Genomic DNA, 18,729 nt, shown 5'->3' with positions numbered 1-18,729 from the left:
TTTTTACAAACTCCAGTTGTGTTGTCGCGTGCCTTTTTGCAAACTCCAGGTGTGTTATCCCGGGCCTTTTTACAAACTCCAGTTGTGTTGTCGCGTGTCTTTTTACAAACTCCAGGTGTGTTGCCTTTTTACAAACTCCAGTTGTGTTGTCGCGTGTCTTTTTACAAACTCCAGGTGTGTTGTCGCGTGCCTTTTTACAAACTCCAGTTGTGTTGTCGCGTGCCTTTTTACAAACTCCAGGTGTGTTGTCGCGTGCCTTTTTACAAACTCCAGTTGTGTTGTCGCGTGTCTTTTTACAAACTCCAGTTGTGTTGTCGCGGGCCTTTTTACAAACTCCAGGTGTGTTGTCGCGTGCCTTTTTACAAACTCCAGGTGTGTTGTCGCGTGTCTTTTTACAAACTCCAGGTGTGTTGTCGCGTGTCTTTTTACAAACTCCAGGTGTGTTGTCGCGTGTCTTTTTACAAACTCCAGGTGTGTTGTCGCGGGCCTTTTTACAAACTCCAGGTGTGTTGTCGCGTGTCTTTTTACAAACTCCAGGTGTGTTGTCGCGGGCCTTTTTACAAACTCCAGGTGTGTTGTCGCGTGTCTTTTTACAAACTCCAGGTGTGTTGTCGCGGGCCTTTTTGTCGTGTGCCTTTTTCTCATGACTGGCTTCCGCCTGGCCACTCTCCCATAAATTCCCAAATTGGGGAAGTGCTGAATAGACTGTTGTCCTTCTGGCCAAGAAACTCTGTCGTCCTCCCTGACCAAGGTCCTTCTTGCTCAGTTTGGTCGGACGGCCAGCTCTAGGCAGAAACTGTGTAGTTCCATATTTTTTACATTTCCCAATGATGGAGACTACTGTGCTCTTGGAAACATTCAACCCACAAACAATTGTGTATACTCTTTCCCAGATATGTCCCATCACAATTCTCTCTCGGAGATCTACGGACAGTTCTTGGACTTCATGGTATAGTTTCTGCTCTGACATGCACTGAAAACATTTGGTGTGTACAATTGGTTAGAGAGAGGTCTCAAATATCACTTTCATTTGTATCCCCTGGTCTGCCTGTAGCATTAATATCTCTGCATCCTGTTTAAGTCAGGTCTTTTGTCACGTTCCCATGGGTCAACCAAAAACGTCTTTAAAAACGCCTTTAAGATTGGTTGACAAATAGTGTCTCCCACTAGCCAGGCGTTGGCTGCATGGTGCAGTTGGCAGAGGCGTTGGCTGCATGGTGTAGTTGGCAGAGTTGGGACCGAGTCACTATTATTCAAGTCACAAGGTCTGAGTCTCAAGTAGAATGGATTGATTCTCGAGTCAAGTCCAAGTCTTGCATTCTAAGGGCAAGTCTAGTCGAGTTGTTACAAGTCTTTTTTTTACAGCCATTTCAATATTTTGTCTATAACACATTTTGATTATGTAATAATTCATTTTGACAACTAATTCCAAATGCAAGGTTCCGAATTCGTCAGACAAAGTTCCGCCTCCATTCCTTTTCAACGGGGGCATGCGGAGCAAGGCACAGGGGATTGTGGGGAGGTGAGCAGCGAGAAGCCCACAAGTGGAGCGGCAGAAAAAATTCAGCTCTGCTCTACTTTATGCAAATTGCACACAGCAACCACCGCCGGTAACCAATTAGGTGAGGAGCAGATGTTTGCTTGAAAATCTTCCATTCATGAAACATAGTTCCACTTATTATTTTTATTTAAGAAAAAACAAAAAAAGATGGAGGAAAGCCAATCATCGCTGCTTCTGGCTTTCCAATTCTATATGATGTCGCTTTGCTAGAATACAAAGACAAAATCAGAAGGTCAATGGCATAGAGGAGGATTGCAGAGATTGTTGGTGTTGATGGTGGGTGCACAACAATGTTTGCTTGCGCTGCTAGCTAGCTATGAACATCAAGCAAACTAAACCTCAAAACTGTGATCAGAGCCACGTTTTGTGAATGTGTTGACTAAATTAAATTGGGAAATTTGTATACCAAAGGATAGAAATCACCAGTAACATTGTAAATGGTACACTAAGTAAGCATTCATTTCCCATGTAATATGCTACCAATTGGATTATGTTATTTTAACATTATGATTCTAATATGTTATTGTTTATAGCTCTTTCATTACATCTGTGTCATGACATTGATGATTATAGCTCACTTCCTGTAAAATACATGTAAAATGCACATGAATGGGCACTTTGGGAAAAGGAAATTGTGTCTTTGACTTGCAAACATTGTTGTGCAAATCTCTCTTCACCCACCATCAACACTAACAATCTCTGAAATCCTCCATGTGGAATTACAACGCTCCACGAGCCCCATTGTTTTCCTTTTAGAAATGTTTTATTAGCCTACAAATTGTCAGCTGCTGGCTGAGTGTTGGATTTGCATTAAACAATTTCATGTCAGAAAAATAATGGAGAAAACCTGGCTTATGGTTAGCCTCATATACATGATCTATCATTTGAAATTGAGAACGTATATCTGCTTCAGATGTACAATGACAAGGGGTACATTTCACATACCCATAAGGCCAGTAATGCCATCATAAGGTAGTTCTATGACTGCATTGGTGACGCATGCCGTCATGATAAGCTGCACAATGGTTTCACATGGCTGATATCCTGAGACAGAGTGACAATCAAATAAAACCGATTGGAGAGCTCACAACTGGACAAAAAGGTCATGTTCATTTGAGGAAGCAACACAGAAACAGGCAAATTAGAGACAGATCCCCTTTACTCCTTTTTATTGCAAAATTGTGATTAATGAACATTGACACTAATTCCTCTTGAATAATATTTTAAGTATAACAATTAAAACAAGTTTCAACACTTTAATGAATCGTCATTGAATGAATCAACCTAAAATTTCCAAATTCACAAATAAGCTAACCCGTTTGTAAATGTAAGACATCTTAGTAATTAGGCTATTATTACTAAAGCAACATTTCAGGTGAACAAAAAATTGTCCATAGCAGTGGTGACCAACCTTGATCCACTCTCTGATCTATTCCAGCCCAGCAAAAATACACATGATTTTCAACTCATTAGGTTTGGTAAGTTGAATCAGGTGTGCTGGAACAGACAGCTGCGCACCCAGCATACCTCAGGAGCAGGATTGGCCTGATCCAGTTGTGATACATTTGTAGCCTACATTGTGTGTGACTTTTAACTGTATTTCTGTATACAACATTTGCTAACATAAGTACATATACAACCAATGACATACAAGGATGTCCCAGCAGTCTGTTGGGACATTTACTGGGACCTCTTCATCTGCAGACAAGCTTTCGCAGCTCTCCATATCTGAGGACAGACATCATCACAAAGAAACAGGTTTCATTATATTACAATTACACAGCCCTGACTATTATCTCTACGTCTGTCTTCATAGTTTTCCTCTCTAAAAACTAGAACTGGAGAATCTTTTCATAATGTCCCCCCACAACCTGTCCTATCTAACTAGTACACCTAGTCCCTTTACTGACAGCTAGAGCATCAAATCCTTTCACCCTCTTCCATTGTTGTTATCTACAAATGCAGTTAGAGCATGAGTTTTTAATTTACAATGATAAATAGGCTTACATCAGCTAATATGAAGTTAGCTAGCTGATGATGTTTCACTTAGCTATAGTATATAAAGTAAAGCTGGTTAGCTAGCTAGCTAGCAGCTCATTAGCCTACACAGTGGCGTGCTGTAGCCAACAATTTATTGGCTTACTTGAATAGGTTCACGCCTACGCCCACGCACCACTCCCATGAAGCGGACAATCTTTTGGAGCGAAGCGTTGTCAAGTGAGGCGTAGTATAAGGCCTACCTGTATGCAGTGGAGGTTGCAGGATCAGGTGGAAAGCATGGTCTGTATGCACCGCATGCTATCACTTTGGAGGGCCGTCTGGATGCAGAATGCTCGTTGCCAGCTGGGTAGCCTTTTTCTTCCTTATAAATACCGTAATTAATTTGCCAGAATATGCTACATCTTCATCCCATAATATTGAAGGCAGCGTGATGTTACAGCTATCTTTAGACATATAGCCAGTAGCCACCCAAAATTGCTAAGTAGCCTGTTATTGTTCCGTCAATGTTGCCTCCGTAGTAGATGGCTAAACCGTATATTTTATGGATAATATCAACATGGCCTACTCTGTTTTTGTCAGGCAAAACTGGAGAAAATTAAGCAAGTGCTTTCCGGTCTCTAATCTCTGGATATGACTTCCGGCAAAATGGCGGATGGAGTGGCTGCACATAGTCTGAATGTGTGTGCAAAAGCTCTTCAAAGATAATGTGTCATTTATTTTTACCCCCACTAAACAGTTGAAATCAACAGTCTAACCATGTAAAACCAAGAAAATGATCTAATGAAAAGCATGCTCTGGGGCACCCCCAGGGAAAATGATTTAGTGTAGAGGTGCTGACTAATGGGTGAATAAACTGTAAGCTGATAAAAACAGAGAGAGTCGCACTCTATATGTATAACCTCCCAGTAATGGGTTTTTACCCAATAAATTACTGGGAGGTTATACATATGGAGTGTGCGACTCTCTTTGTTTTTAAACCAAGAACATGAAACAGAGATGGAGCAAGAAGTTCAGAAAGAGTCCATGGAAAGTCCTAGATCCACATCTCTGGTGGAGCATGAGCATGCTATGGCTATGGATTTCACGGCGAGTGGCAGTGATAAACAAAGCCTTGACGAGGCGAGCGATTCCCCACCTATGACACCGTCTAAAGGAGCCCTCGTTCGGAAATTGACTGAACCTAATGAACCCAGTCATCCTCCGCTACTGTGTTGGCTTCTATCGCCGCACTCTCGGACAGATTTGATACACAAGAAAAAAAGATGGAAGATCTCGGTACGCAGATGACACAGAAGTGTGTGTTGATTGCCAGTCTTACCAAGGCAATGGAGTTCAATGCAGTGGAGGTGAAGGAATGCAAGCAGAAAGTCTCTACTTTGGAAAAACAAGTGTCTACCTTTATGTGCAGAAGTCAACGAGCTCAAGGAGAGGTCGAGAGTGCAGGACCGGTACAAAAGACTGTGGAACCTGAGAGCCAAACGAATGAGGGAGAAAATGAATGAAAACATCAGGGACGTGATACAGCTACTCAGAAGAGTAGAATGGTCACAGAAAATGGACGAGTATGTGGACACTGTATATCGCCTGGGAAAGAAGGACGAGAAGTGGACCCGCCTGGTGATCATACAGTTGATTAAACGTCAGTACAGAGATGGCATATGGAAGATGTCCAAGTATTTGACTGTATTTCATTGAAGACTAGGGTTTTAAAAGACAATGTGGGGCAGAAAGCTTTTCTATTTTGTGAAGGGCAAAAGGCCCATTCACTTTCTTACAAGAAAGTAATTTGAGTGATGCTGTTGCCATCTTCTGGTCAAACCAGTGGGAAGACAAAATTCTGTTCAATCATGGCTCTATCCGGTCTGGAGGTGTAGCCATATGTGTCAACCAATGCCCTGGGAAGGTAGTTACATTCAAAGCTGATGAGGACGATCATTTGCTGGCTGTTGTGTTAAATGTTGAAGGAACCTTTTTTATTTGGATGAATATTTGTGGATACGATAATAGTAACCAAAACAAACTGTTGTTATTAAAAGTGACGTATGATATTTCTGAATAGAAGGATCTTTATCTGGGGATTGCTGGGGATTTTAATTTGACACCTGATAAATGGCTCGATATAGGAGTGCTATATGTTTGGAAGGACAGAAATACAGATTTTAGCCAATTTTCATGGGTAGAACATAATGGTAGCTGCGTCCAGAATAGATTTCTGGTGAGCAACACCTGAAATTAGAAGATGTGTGTCTGATGTATCAAGTTCTAGTGCTCCTTTGACAGATCATTGTGTGATACAGCTTGTCTTGATACCAGAAGTTAGGATACAAAATCTGGAAGTTCATTGCAGACCTTTTGAATGATGAGGATTGTGGTAATGCTATTAAAGATTTAATGCTGAAGATTAAGAATGATATGACTGTAACTAGCTATAGTAGTAGATGGAAAAACTTTACATTTTGAAGGAGTTTTTGTTACAGTTTAGTGAAACCAAGAGTAGGCAAAAGAGAGAATTTGAGGTTAAGTTGGTGTAGGACTTTAGTGAATGCAGGACAGTAATATCTGACGCTGATAAAAACAAACGTATCCGTTTACGGCCCAAGTTACAGCAGATGATCTATATCTTAAAAGAGCACAAGGTGCCTATGTAAGGTCACCAGACAGATGGATAGAGGAAGGGTGGGGAAACGATTCTTACTTTAGTGGTATATGAAAAAAGCAAACAGGAGAGAAATGCAATTCATGTATTATTATTGATTAATGATGTTGAATATACAGATCTTGGATTGATTTCTGAAAAAGTATATCGATTTGACTCCAAACTGTATTCGTCCTCCAAAATATACCCCCCCCCCCCCCCCCCCAAAAAAAGTAAGCGATAAGAAAAACAAATAATTAAAGAGCAGCAGTAAATAACAATAGCGTGGCTATATACAAGGGTATCGATTCAGAGTCAATGCGTCAATGTGCGAGAGCACCGGAGTCGAGGTAGTTGAGGTAATTATGTACATGCAGGTAGGGTTATTAAAGTGGCTATGTATAGATGATAGCAGAGAGTAGCAGCAGCGTTGGGGGTGGGGGGGTGGTGCAAATAGTCCGGGTAGCCATTTGATTAGCTGTTCAGGAGTCTTATGGCTTGGGGATGGAGCTGTTTAGAAGCCTCTTGGACCTAGACTTGGTGCTTCGGTACCCTTTGCCATGTGATAGCAGAGAGAACAGTCTATGACTAGGGTGGCTGGAGTCTTTGACAATTTTTAGGGCCTTCCTCTGACTCCACCTGGTATAGAGGTCCTGGATGGCAGGAAGCTTGGCCCCGATGATGTACTGGGCCGTACACACTGCCCTCTGTAGTGCCTTGCGGTCGGAGGCCAAGCAGTTGCCATACCAGGCAGTGATGCAACCCGTCAGGATGCTCTCGATGGTGCAGCTGTAAAACCTTTTGAGGATCTGAGGACCCATGCCAAATCTTTTCAGTCTCGTGAGGCTTATAGGTTTTTTCGTGCCCTCTTCACGACTGTCTTGGTGTGCCTGTTGGTGTGCATGTTAGTTTGTTGGTGATGTCGACGCCAAGGAACTTGAAGCTCTCAATCTGCTCCACTACAGCCCCGTCGATGAGAATGGGGGCATGCTCGGGCCTTCTTTTCCTGTAGTCCACAATCATCTCCTTTGTCTTGATCATGTTGAGGGAGAGGTTGTTGTCCTTGCAGCACACGATCAGGTCTCTGACCTCCTCCCTATAGTCTCATCGTTGTCTGTGATCATGCCTACCACTGTTGTGTCATCAGCAAACTTAATGATGCTGTTGGAGTTGTGCCTGGCCATGCAGTCATGAGTGAACAGGGAGTACAGGAGGGGATTGCGCATGCACCCCTGAGGGGCCCCCATGTTGAGGATCAGCGTGGCGGATGTGTTGTTACCTACCTTTACCACCTGGGGGTGGCCCGTCAGGAAGTCTAGGATCCAGTTGTTGAGGGAGGTGTTTAGTCCCAGGGTCCTTAGCTTAGTGATGAGCTTTAAGGGTACTATGGTGTTGAACGCTTAGCTGTAGTCAATGAATAGCATTCTCACATAGGTGTCTCTTTTGTCCAGGTGGGAAAGGGCAGTGTGGAGTGCAATAGAGATTGCATTACCTGTGGATCTGTTGGTGCGGTATACAAATTGGAGTGTTTCTAGGGTTCCTGGGATAATGGTGTTGATGTGAGCCATGACCAGCCTTTCAAAGCCTTTCATGGCTACAGACGTGAGTGCCCAATAAAATGCAAATGAATTACTTAAAAATCATACAATGTGATTTTCTGGATTTCACAGTTGAAGTGTACAGCTGAAGTCTCTCACAGTTGAAGTGTACCTATGATAAAAATTACAGACCTCTACATGCTTTGTAAGTAGGAAAACCTGCAAAATTGGCAGTGTATCAAATACTTGTTCTCGCCACTGTATATATTAATGTGATATTTCTCTCTCTTGCTCGCTCTCTCTCTAACTAATTGATTGTACAATGTACACACATTTCAGTTTGTGAGTGTGTGATATAGGGGTTTTAGACATAGAGAGAAAGAAAAACTTGTATTAACAATGGCAACACAACAATATTGATCTGAGCCATGCTGTTGGAAAACCACATTAGTATCCAACTTCCGGCTGTCGCAGTTGCACCTTCCCCGACTTCACTCCTTAAAGTCGGTTGCTTGAACCTTACCTCTTAAGCTCAATCTCAATGTGACCCGCCAGATTCAGAAGCTTGAAAACGCCATTAGAAAAAAAGCTTGAAAACCCCATTGAAAACCCCATTTGAGTTTTACCCAAACTTTGGAGACACAGAAACTACAATTGAACATAATTCATGATGGTTTATGTTTTATTTTAGTTTGTCTTGCAGTCAAAGTTAATAGTTTCAGTATACAGCAGTTTGAGTTTTTCAAACAAGTTTGTTAATTATTTTTTTTCAGTTTACTAAATAGTTTTTTCATGATTAGTTTCCGTTCCAGTTTTTGTTAACTATAATAACCTTGGTGGGGATGTTGCCTGTAATCCACCGCTTCTGGTTGGGGTATGTAAGTACAGTCACTGTGGGGGACGACGTCATCGATGCACTTATTATATCAATGAAGCCAGTGACTGATGTGGTAAACTCCTCAATGTTATCGAATGAATCCCAGAACATATTCCGTATGTCTGTGCTAGTGAAAGTCATGTACAATAGCTTAGCATCCGCTTCATCGGAACACTTCCTTATTGAGCGCATCACTGGTACTTCCTGTTTGAGATTTTGCTTGGAAGCAGGAAGCAGGAGGAAAGAGTTATGGTCTGATTTTCCAAAGGGAGGGCAACGGAAGGCCTATGTGTTTCTGTGTGTGGAGAAAAAGTGATATAGAGTTTTGTCGCCTCTAGTTGCACAGATGACATCCTGGTAAAAATGAGGTAAAACAGATTTCAGTTTCCTTGCGTTAAAATCACTGGCCACGAGAAATGCAACCTCTGGATGTACATTTTATTGTTTGCTTATGGACCTATACAGCTTGTTGAGTGTGGTCTTAGTGCCACCATCGGTTTGTGGTGGTGAATAGTATGGTCTGCAGCTTATCATGAGGCATTCTAACTCAGGCGAGCAAAAACAACAGACTTCCAACATTAGAGATCACACACCAGCTGTTGTTAACGAAGAGGCACACGCTTCCTCACTTCGTCTTACCTGAGTCTGCCATCCGGTCTTGACGATGCATAGAAAAACCAGTGAGATGTATATTATACATAGAATATTACCGCTTTTCAGGTCCCGTTGATTGGATACTCTCGAACGGAGCTCATCCAGTTTTTTCTCCAGTGACTGCACATTCGCCAATAGAATAGAGGGCAATGGTGGTCTATTTGCTTGTCAACATACTCTAGTCTCGTCAGGACGTCGCTTCGTCTTTTGACCTCCGCGGATTAGGGCCTGGTCCGGAGTAAGTAGTACGGCCAGAGCTGCCGATTCGTTGAAGTAGACATTTTCATTCAAATCGATGTTAGTGATCACTGTTCTGATATCCAGAAGCTGTTGGAGGAGGAGACATTTTTGCATCTTTGCATCTTCTCGCAGTATCGCTCAATGCTTTCTCCTAGGCTAAACTAGGCTCATTTAGGCTAATTTGAATGTTGTATTCATATTTACGGATCCCATACAAGTTTGTTATTAAGGCACATGAAAGTTCACATGTTCAAGAAGGCATTTCTGCAACAAACAATATATACTGTATGTACTTCTCTCTCTCTCTATCTATCTCTCTCTCTCACTCTGATTCTCTCTTGCTTAGTTTCTCACCCTAGAAATGTTTTAACAATAAAACATTGTTTTGTGAATCTTCCATTCAATTGACCCTCCTTTCAGTGGTGTGTATTCATGGGTGCCAAGGGAAGCCATGTTTCCCCCAAAAATGTACCAAGAAAAAAAATACAAAAACATATCAAATAATTTATCTTTTGTCTCCCTGTGTTTTCATAACTTTCCTTCACTTCATAAAAGGCTGATTGAATCTCACTGGAGAAAGCATCCGAGCGAGCGAAACACCGGCAGTCTGTCTCTGTATGTGTAGGCCATCTATCTGATGCTGTCTGGTCATAAAGAGTATGACATTGTTGCCGCCCATAGAATTGAATACAAGGGAAGCCAGCGAGCATTTGGCCTCCCTTGATACATTTTTTAAATAAAATAATAGCTAATCAGCTAAACTGAGTGAGCTCAACTGTGAATAGTCCTGGCGCATCAAATAAAATGTGTAAACGGAAGCCAGTTTGGATTTGGCTTCTCTCCTATCATATCGCATCAAGAGAAATACATAATTGACAAAAACAACTTGAATTGTTGCATCTGACTGTGTTGTTGTCCTCCGGTGGCTAGCTAGCTAGCTAAAATGGGCTTTTCCTAAATAGCCATGGATGGAGATAGAGATTTTGACTTTTGACTTAATTCTCCATACTGGCCAATGATTATAACGCAGATTCTGATCCAACCATAAATTCATACATTGTGCTGAGAGGATGGAAGTAGCTAGATGTAGAAGGCTAATGTTAACTAGCTAACGTTGCCCATGAAAGGAAGTTAGGCTAGCAAGCAAGCCAGGTAGCCTGGGACGACAAAAAAATCGAAGTGTGTACTGTATGACAGAGTCATAGACCGTTTCGTCAGCATGAAAGAGAGGAGGATAGCGTTGGCGTTTCTCTACAAGTAGGTTGAGTCAACGTGTTTTTTTCTACTTCCCCGAATGCACACACACACACGAATCAGAGCCATGGACAGCCACATCGTACTAAGCTTACGTTGATTGGACTAAACGGTTTTCTGTTGGTACCTTTTAGTTGTCACTGTTGAAATGTTGGAAGTTGAAATTGTGCTGGAATAGTGGAAGCAGCTCCTGTTTTCTTTGCGTCTTGTGGTAACTCTCTGTGGTTCTAAATCAATAGTTGTTAAGTAGCCCGAAATGTCAGAAACATTAACTTGCTTGACCATGCTGTAGGTCATGTAACTGTTTGTTACTGTAAATGCAATATGCTTTGTGGACTTCGCCAGACAGAGAGTTTGTGATTAAACGAAAGTGTGATTGAATTTATTCTGCCACTGTGTCTTCTTATTGTCTCGGCTTAAGGCCTATATGTCACGGACACAAGGCATATGAACTAACAGGTTATAGAGCATACAACGCAATTATCACAACACAGGTTGCATTAAATTATGGCTTTTTCTTCTGGCTTGGCTTCCCCAGTGATTTTACCCATGCACCGCTACTGCCTCCCTGTTGTACACACCAAGCTTCCATTCCCCCTGTCACAAGGGGATGGCTGATTTCACTAGTCATCTTTTCTAGATGTGGCAAATTTTCACTTCCCACTTGATTACGAACGCACCATAACACTGCTAACCATCCATTGTAGAGCCGTATAAATGATTAATTGGAAGCACAAGACCTAGACCTAACACTTTTACATATTGTGGAGCGTTTTATGATGTACAGTGCATTCGGAATGTTTTCAGAACCCTTGACTTTTTCCACATTTTGTTACATTACAGCCTTATTCTAAGGTTGATTCAATTTTTTTCTCATCTACACACAATACCCCATAACGACAAAGCAAAAACAGTTTTTTTAATTTGTAGGACATTTATTAAAAATTAAAAACAGAAATACCTTATTTACATAAGTATTCTGACCATTTAGTATAGTATGAGTCTCGAAATTGAGCTCAGGTGCATCCTGTTTCCATTGATCTTCTTGAGATGTTTCTACAACTTGATTGGAGTCCACCTGTGGTAAATTCAATTGATTGGACATGATTTGAAAACCCCACCTCTTTAAGGAATACCTAGGATAGGATAAAGTAATCCTTCTAACCCCCCCCCCCCCCCTTAAAAGAGTTAGATGCACTATTGTAAAGTGGTTGTTCCACTGGATATCATAAGGTGAATGCACCAATTTGTAAGTCGCTCTGGATAAGAGCGTCTGCTAAATGACTTAAATGTAAATGTAAATGTAAATTTGGAAAGACACACACCTGTCTATATAAGGTCCCATAGTTGACAGTGCATGTCAGAGCAAAAACAAAGCCATGAGGTTGAAGGAATTGGGGAAGGGTACCAAAGAAGTTCTTCAGCATTGAAGGTCCCCAAGAACACAGTGGCTTCCATCATTCTTAAATGGAAGAAGTTTGGAACTACCAAGACTCATCTAGAGCTGTCCGCCCGGCCAAACTGAGCAATCAGGGGAGAAGGGCCATTGTCAGGGAGGTGACCAAGAACCCGATGGTCACTCTGACAAGCTCCAGAGTTCCTCTGTGGAGATGGGAGAACCTTCCATAAGGACAACCAACAATCCAGCACTGCGTCAATCAGGCCTTTATGGTAGTGGCCAGACAGGAGCCACTCTTCAGTAAAAGGCACATGACAGCCCGCTTAGAGTTTGCCAAAAGGCATCTATAGGACTCTCAGACCATGAGAAACAAGATTCTCTGGTCTGATGAAACCAAGATTGAACTCTTTGGCCTGAGTAACAAGCGTCACGTTTGGAGGTGGTGGCAGCATCATGCTGTGGGGATGTTTTTCAGCGCAGGGACTGGGAGACTAGTCAGATTAATGGAGCAACGTACAGAGAGATCCTTGATGAATCCCTTGGAGGGTATTATGGTATTAAATGCTGAGCTGTAGTCAATGAACAGCATTCTTACATAGGTATTCCTCTTGTCCAGATGGGATAGGGCAGTGTGCAGTGTGATGGCGATTGCATCGTCAGTGAACCTATTGGGGCGGTAAGCAAATTGAAGTGGGTCTAGGGTATCAGGTAGGGTGGAGGTGATATGCTCCTTGACTATAACTGCACTGCCGGAGCTAGAAGCACAAGCATTTCACTACACCCGCGATAACCTCTGCTAACCACGTGTATGTGACCAATACGATTTGATTTGATTTGAAAATCTCTCAAAACCTGCTTTTGCTTTGTCATTATGGGGTATTGTGTGTAGTTTGATTAGGAGGGGAAAAAACAATTTAATCAATTTTAGAATAGGGCTGTAACGTAACAAAATATGGTAAAAATTTCAAAAAGTTACTCACTATCACTATTTAAATTACATCACTGCCATTGATCAATACATAGAGTCATTTAAGAAGCCTTAATTAGAAACCACTTTCGCCACCCTGCAGACTAGATGTCCTAGCCATGCATTTCTGGAATATTGTCAGGCATTACATGCATTTTTAGCAAAGATACAAATGTCTCTACATGTATTCCAAACACAATTTACGTGACGTTAATTAAACATATTGAAATGCATTTTTTGCCATACGGACGCATTAGGGAAGGTGGAGTCGGTCAGTGATCAGAAGTGGTTTGGTTTTGATTGAGTGTCGAAAGAGCAGAAGGTGAAGGCATTATGGCTCTTCAAACTATCAACATATGAAGTGGAGAGTTTAGATTTTTGGAGCAGAGCACCATTAAAAGGTGTCGTCTCTGGTGTCATGTTGGATGTTGAGATGGTTTAGAAGGAACATACCAGGAATAGTTGGAGCACACTGTCTGAACCGCGTAGTGGATGGAAGAAAAGAGGAAAGCCTGTCGGTATTATTGATGTTTGACAAAGAGTATATCCCTTCACATGTGAAGCTGGGATACAGTGTCTTTGGAAAGTACTTGTACCCCTTGACTTTTTCCACATTTCTTTCTGTTACAAAGTGGAATAAAATGGATTTAATTGTCATTTTTTGGTCAACGATCACACAAAATACTATGGAATGTCAAAGTGGAATGTCAAACAATTCTAACGTTTTCTGAAAATGTATGGAAAATTATACACTAATATACACTGAGTGTACAAAACATTATGAACACCTGCTCTTTCATGACATAGAGCTGACCAGGTGAATCCAGGTGAAAGCTATGATCCCTTATTGATGTCACTTGTTTAATCCACTTCAATCAGTGTAGATGAAGGGGAGGAGACAAATTAAAGAAGGATGTTTAAGCCTTGGGACAATTGAGACATGGATTGTGTATGTTTGCCATTCAGAAAGCAGTTTTCCTTTAGGATTTTGCCTGTGCTTAGCTCTATTCTGTTTCTTTTTATCCTACACTTCCTAGTCCTTGCCGATGACAAGCATACACATAATGTGATGCAGCCACCACCATGCTTGAAAATATGAAGAGTGGTACTCAGTGATGTGTTGGATTTGCCCCAAAGATAACACTTTGTATTTAGGACAAAAAGTTAATTTCTTTGCCACATTTTTTGTAGTATAACTTTAGTGCCTTGTTGCAAACAGGATGCATTAATTTGAGAAAAAAAAGTCTGTACAAGCTTCCTTCTTTTCACTCTGTCATTTATATTAGTATTGTGGAGTAACTACAATTTTGTTGATCCATCCTCAGTTATCTCCTATCACAGCCATTAAACTCTGTAACTCTCCTTGGCATCATGGTGAAATCCCTTAGCGGTTGCCTTCCTCTCCGGCAACTTAGGTTAGTTAGGAAAGGCGCCTGTATCTTTGTAGTGACTGGGTGTATTGATGCACCATCCAAAGTGCAATTAATAACTGCACCATGTTCAATAGGTGCCCTTTGTTGGGAACCATTGGAAAACCTCCCTGGTCTTTGTGGTTGAATCTGTGCTTGAAATTCACAGCTCAACCAAGGGGACCTTTCTGTACAGATACAGTAAATGTGTAGGGTACAGAGATGGGGTAGTCATTTAAAAATCAGGTTAAACACTATAATTGAACACAGAGGGAGTCCATGCAACTTATTATGTGACTTGTTAAGCACATTTTGACTCCTGAACATATTTAGTCTTGGCATAACAAAAGGGTTGAACCTCTTATGGCTCAAATATCAGCAGTGAGTATCAGCAGTGGAAAGAGGTGGCCATTTCAAACGGCCTCGTACTCAATTCTTGTTCTTACAATATGCATATTATTATTACTTTTGGATAGAAAACACTGTCTAGTTTCTAAAACAGGTTTAATTATTTCTCTAAGTGAAACATAACTCTTTTTACAGCCCATTTTCTGTAAAAAGTGAAATTTCCAAGAAGCTATGTCTCTCTTCAAGATACTCTCTATAAAAGGCCTTGGCACTTAGGACTGTAGAAACACGTCACACGCCTTCCCCTGGATGTCATGCGGAAGTGAGAGAAGAAATGACTTGATTATCTCTGTCAGGGACTGAAAACAACATCTTGGAGTGATAAGTGCGCACTTAATTTTTTTTTCTGGGCGCGAAGTAGGAACTGGACTGCGCTCCTGGAAAACACTCGTTATAGGTGAATATGACCTCCGGCTTCGATTTTTTTTGATACATGTCACAATATCATCCTAAAGTATGTTTTTTCAATATACTTTAATTATATTATTGAAATTTATTCTGGACTTTAGACGTGATGCGACGCAAGAATTTTGTCAAGACGGAGAGGTTAGCACGGCATGGCCAGTGTGCCATGCTAATTCAAGAGGGACATCGTTCGTTCTAGGTCCAAATGAACACGGTTCTGAACAAAGGACCCTTTGGAGAACATTCTGATGGAAAATCAACAAAGATAAGGACCCAATTTGGGATGCTTTTTCATATATCTGTCGAACTGTGCTATCGCTAGCGTTTGACTAGAATCAATGCTGCTGTGTGTTAGCTATTGTAGTAAGCTAATATAACGATATATTGTGTTTTCGCTGTAAAACACTTCAGAAATCGGAAATATTGTCTGTATTCACAAGATCTTTCTCTTTCATTAGCTATCCACCATATATTTCTCTGAAATGTTTTCTCATGTGTAATTAGTAGTTGACGTTGGTGTCTGTATTTTCTCTGGCTACTCCCGTGCGATTTCTGACTGTAGCTATGATGGTGGCTAAGATGGTAGCAGTAATGTAAAACTGATTTATAGCTAAAATATGCAATTTTTTTGAACAAAACATAGATTTATTGTGTAACATGTTATAGGACTGTCATCTGAGGTAGTTTTTTCTAGGTTATTTAGGTTGGTTTTAGGTTAGTTAGGTTGGCTTGTGCATGCTACTTCATCCTACTTGTGCTGTGAAAAATGTCTGTCCTCTTTTTTATTTGGTGGTGAGCTAACATAAATATATGTGGTGTTTTCTCTGTAAAACATTAAAGAAATCGGACATGTTGGCTGGATTGACAAGATGTTTATCTTTCAAATGCTGTATTGGACTTGTTAATGTGTGAAAGTTAAATATTTAAAAAAAATTGATTTTGAATTTCGCGCCCTGCACTTGAAGTGGCTGTTGTCATATTGTGCCCGGTGTCGGGCTTGCAGCCTGAAGAAGTTTTTAATTTGTAAAGATTTCTGACATTATGGGGTATTGTGTGTAGATCAGTCACACAACATCTCAATTGAACCCATTTTAAATTGAGGCTGTAACAGAACAAAATTAGGAAAAAGTCAAGGGGTGGGAATACTTTCTGAAGGCACTGTATGATAGATGTGTGATGAGAGCTTTCGTATCCAAGCAGTTGTTTTGCCGTAATGGCAAAAAGTATGGCCGTGTATCAAGTAGGGCAGAGTTTGAAGTGGCAAAGGTCATGGCGGTACAGCAGGTCTCCTACATAGAGGCACGCAAAATAGTTGCAGGACTGAGTGGAGCTGAAGATATGGCATTGGATGCACCCCAGACTGTGGATATTCAGAGGGTCGTTCGACAGTTGATGGACACTGATATGCTGATCATGAAGAAGGTGGATTTTGTGGCGTTTATTGCGCATGTGATTAATTGTACTCCCCAAACAAACAAGAAGTCCAAGAAACTGTCCATGATTGTGTCTGCGACTGAAAGGTTCTTGGGTCTCCTGGCCCGAAACATTGCAAGGAAAACTGTCCAAAGTTGCTCTTCCTTCTCAGGCCCCAGAGCCTGTAGAGTTCAGAGTTGACATTTGAAGCTGACTAAAAGAGTACATAGATTTTTGGATTTGTTTCTTTGTCTTTTGTTAATTATTTAGGAACAATATGGGTGTATCCATTTTTTTTAATCACATGCTGTATACTACCCCGTACAGTGGGTGTCGGCATGCACCTTTAATGTGTGTTTGTGGACCGCCATAATACCATAGAAGAAGAAAAAGTTGGCTTATGACCAAGTTTTCCATGTTTACCCTGGAAGTGTTTGTGCATGCATCCGCAATGTAAGATGGGGCTTGTATTGAAACCTTGCTGGTGTTGGTTATCTTGTTACATCTGTAACATATTTGTTTTGTCGCCAGCTGTAGCATTGTGTACCTGTTTAACTAATACACATCGTCTTGCCATTTTAATGTGCTATTGCATGGTTGTATTTGGTATTACGAGTATGTGGTGCATCTTAATCATGCTGAAAGAGAGTGTGTTATATGCCAGCTAAAATTAGTAGAGTATTCTAGATCGCCTGGTGCATATGCGCACTTGATTTATGGCCTGTCAGATAAGATCTCTACCTGCCTGGAGAGAGACGTCAGTAATTAGCCTCACTCTCTGCTGAGGTGTTTACATCTTGTTTGTAGTAATGTGTGAATAGGTCAATGTTCCTGTAATGCTATGCTATCTAGGCTATGTACAGTTCCTTTTGTATTGCTGCATTACCAGTGTTACTATTATGTATATTCTATTTCCTTTTTAGATTAAGTGTGTGTGGTGATGATGTAGATCAATAAAGTCCTGAACTTAGAAGCATCCCTACTGTTCTCGCCTGACAGCCTGTAACGAGTCAGAACCTTAACAATCAGCATTAAGTACATAGCTGGTGAGGGCATCCAAAGCCAACCGCTGTGTGTGTGTGTGTGTGTGTGTGTGTGTGTGTGTGTGTGTGTGAGCCCCACAACCACTTGAACAGACACACAACATCAGTCTGACCTTTTCAGAGTGGCTCCATTGACACGCGTGTGTGTGACTGAAATCCCCAAGTGTTTGGTCTACACTTGCGGCATTCAAATCAACCACTACACACACACACACCACAGTGTCTTTTAAGAATGCATGAGCGATGAAACATTGAACGGCAATTACCATATACATACATTTTAGAAGGTAGAAGTTAGTCTGTTATGTGCTCATTGAAAATGTATGACTGTCTGCAGCGGGACGTGGAATGCAAATGATCCCTAACGTTGACAGTTTAAGGAGCAGTGTTTGCGTTGAGAAGCTGTCTAGTTGGTTCTTCATTTGCATGGCCTGTTTATATGGATGCCTTTAAAGGTGAAAATACAGTAGTATCTTGATTCAATTAAATAAACCGTCTGATGCTTTTAAAAGTCAAATAACATGGCTGACTTATCACAGATAAGACTACACGCACATGTGCGTACGTGGGTGTGTGAAAATTGGTTGCCGGGTAAATCCATGAACTTTTTGACAGCACCCTTTTTGATTTGAATGAAACCTCTATACATACATATGTGCCCTTTGTGGGAGTGTTCAGGAAGACATTTCTGAACCTGAACTCTAAAACATTCAACAGATAATGGTACCTTTTCCATACCCCTCCATACCATGAGTTATCGATGTGAAAACTATTTTTTTTATGTATTACTTTAAGTTTTAAAGCTACAATATGTGAATTTTTTTAATTCTCATTGAAAGCAAGTCTAAGAAGTGGTAGATCTGTTCTATGTAAACTTTTTCTTTGCTTCCAGTTTTGTATACCAGCTTCAAACAGCTGAAAATAC

At 41.1% G+C, this 18,729-nt stretch overlaps 1 protein-coding gene across 1 annotated transcript in view; it reads left to right on the top strand.

Moving 5' to 3' along the window:
• The window catches only part of LOC139553256 (transmembrane protein 121-like), an 89,583-nt gene that overhangs the window by 43,736 nt on the left and 27,118 nt on the right, over positions 1–18,729 (top strand). The gene's annotated exons all lie outside the window — the stretch shown is intronic.

The sequence above is a fragment of the Salvelinus alpinus genome, chromosome 25, assembly GCF_045679555.1.
Source record: "Salvelinus alpinus chromosome 25, SLU_Salpinus.1, whole genome shotgun sequence".
Classification (NCBI taxonomy): domain Eukaryota; kingdom Metazoa; phylum Chordata; class Actinopteri; order Salmoniformes; family Salmonidae; genus Salvelinus; species Salvelinus alpinus.
Note: the sequence above shows the minus strand (reverse complement) of the source record. Positions and strands in the feature narration are given on the sequence as shown.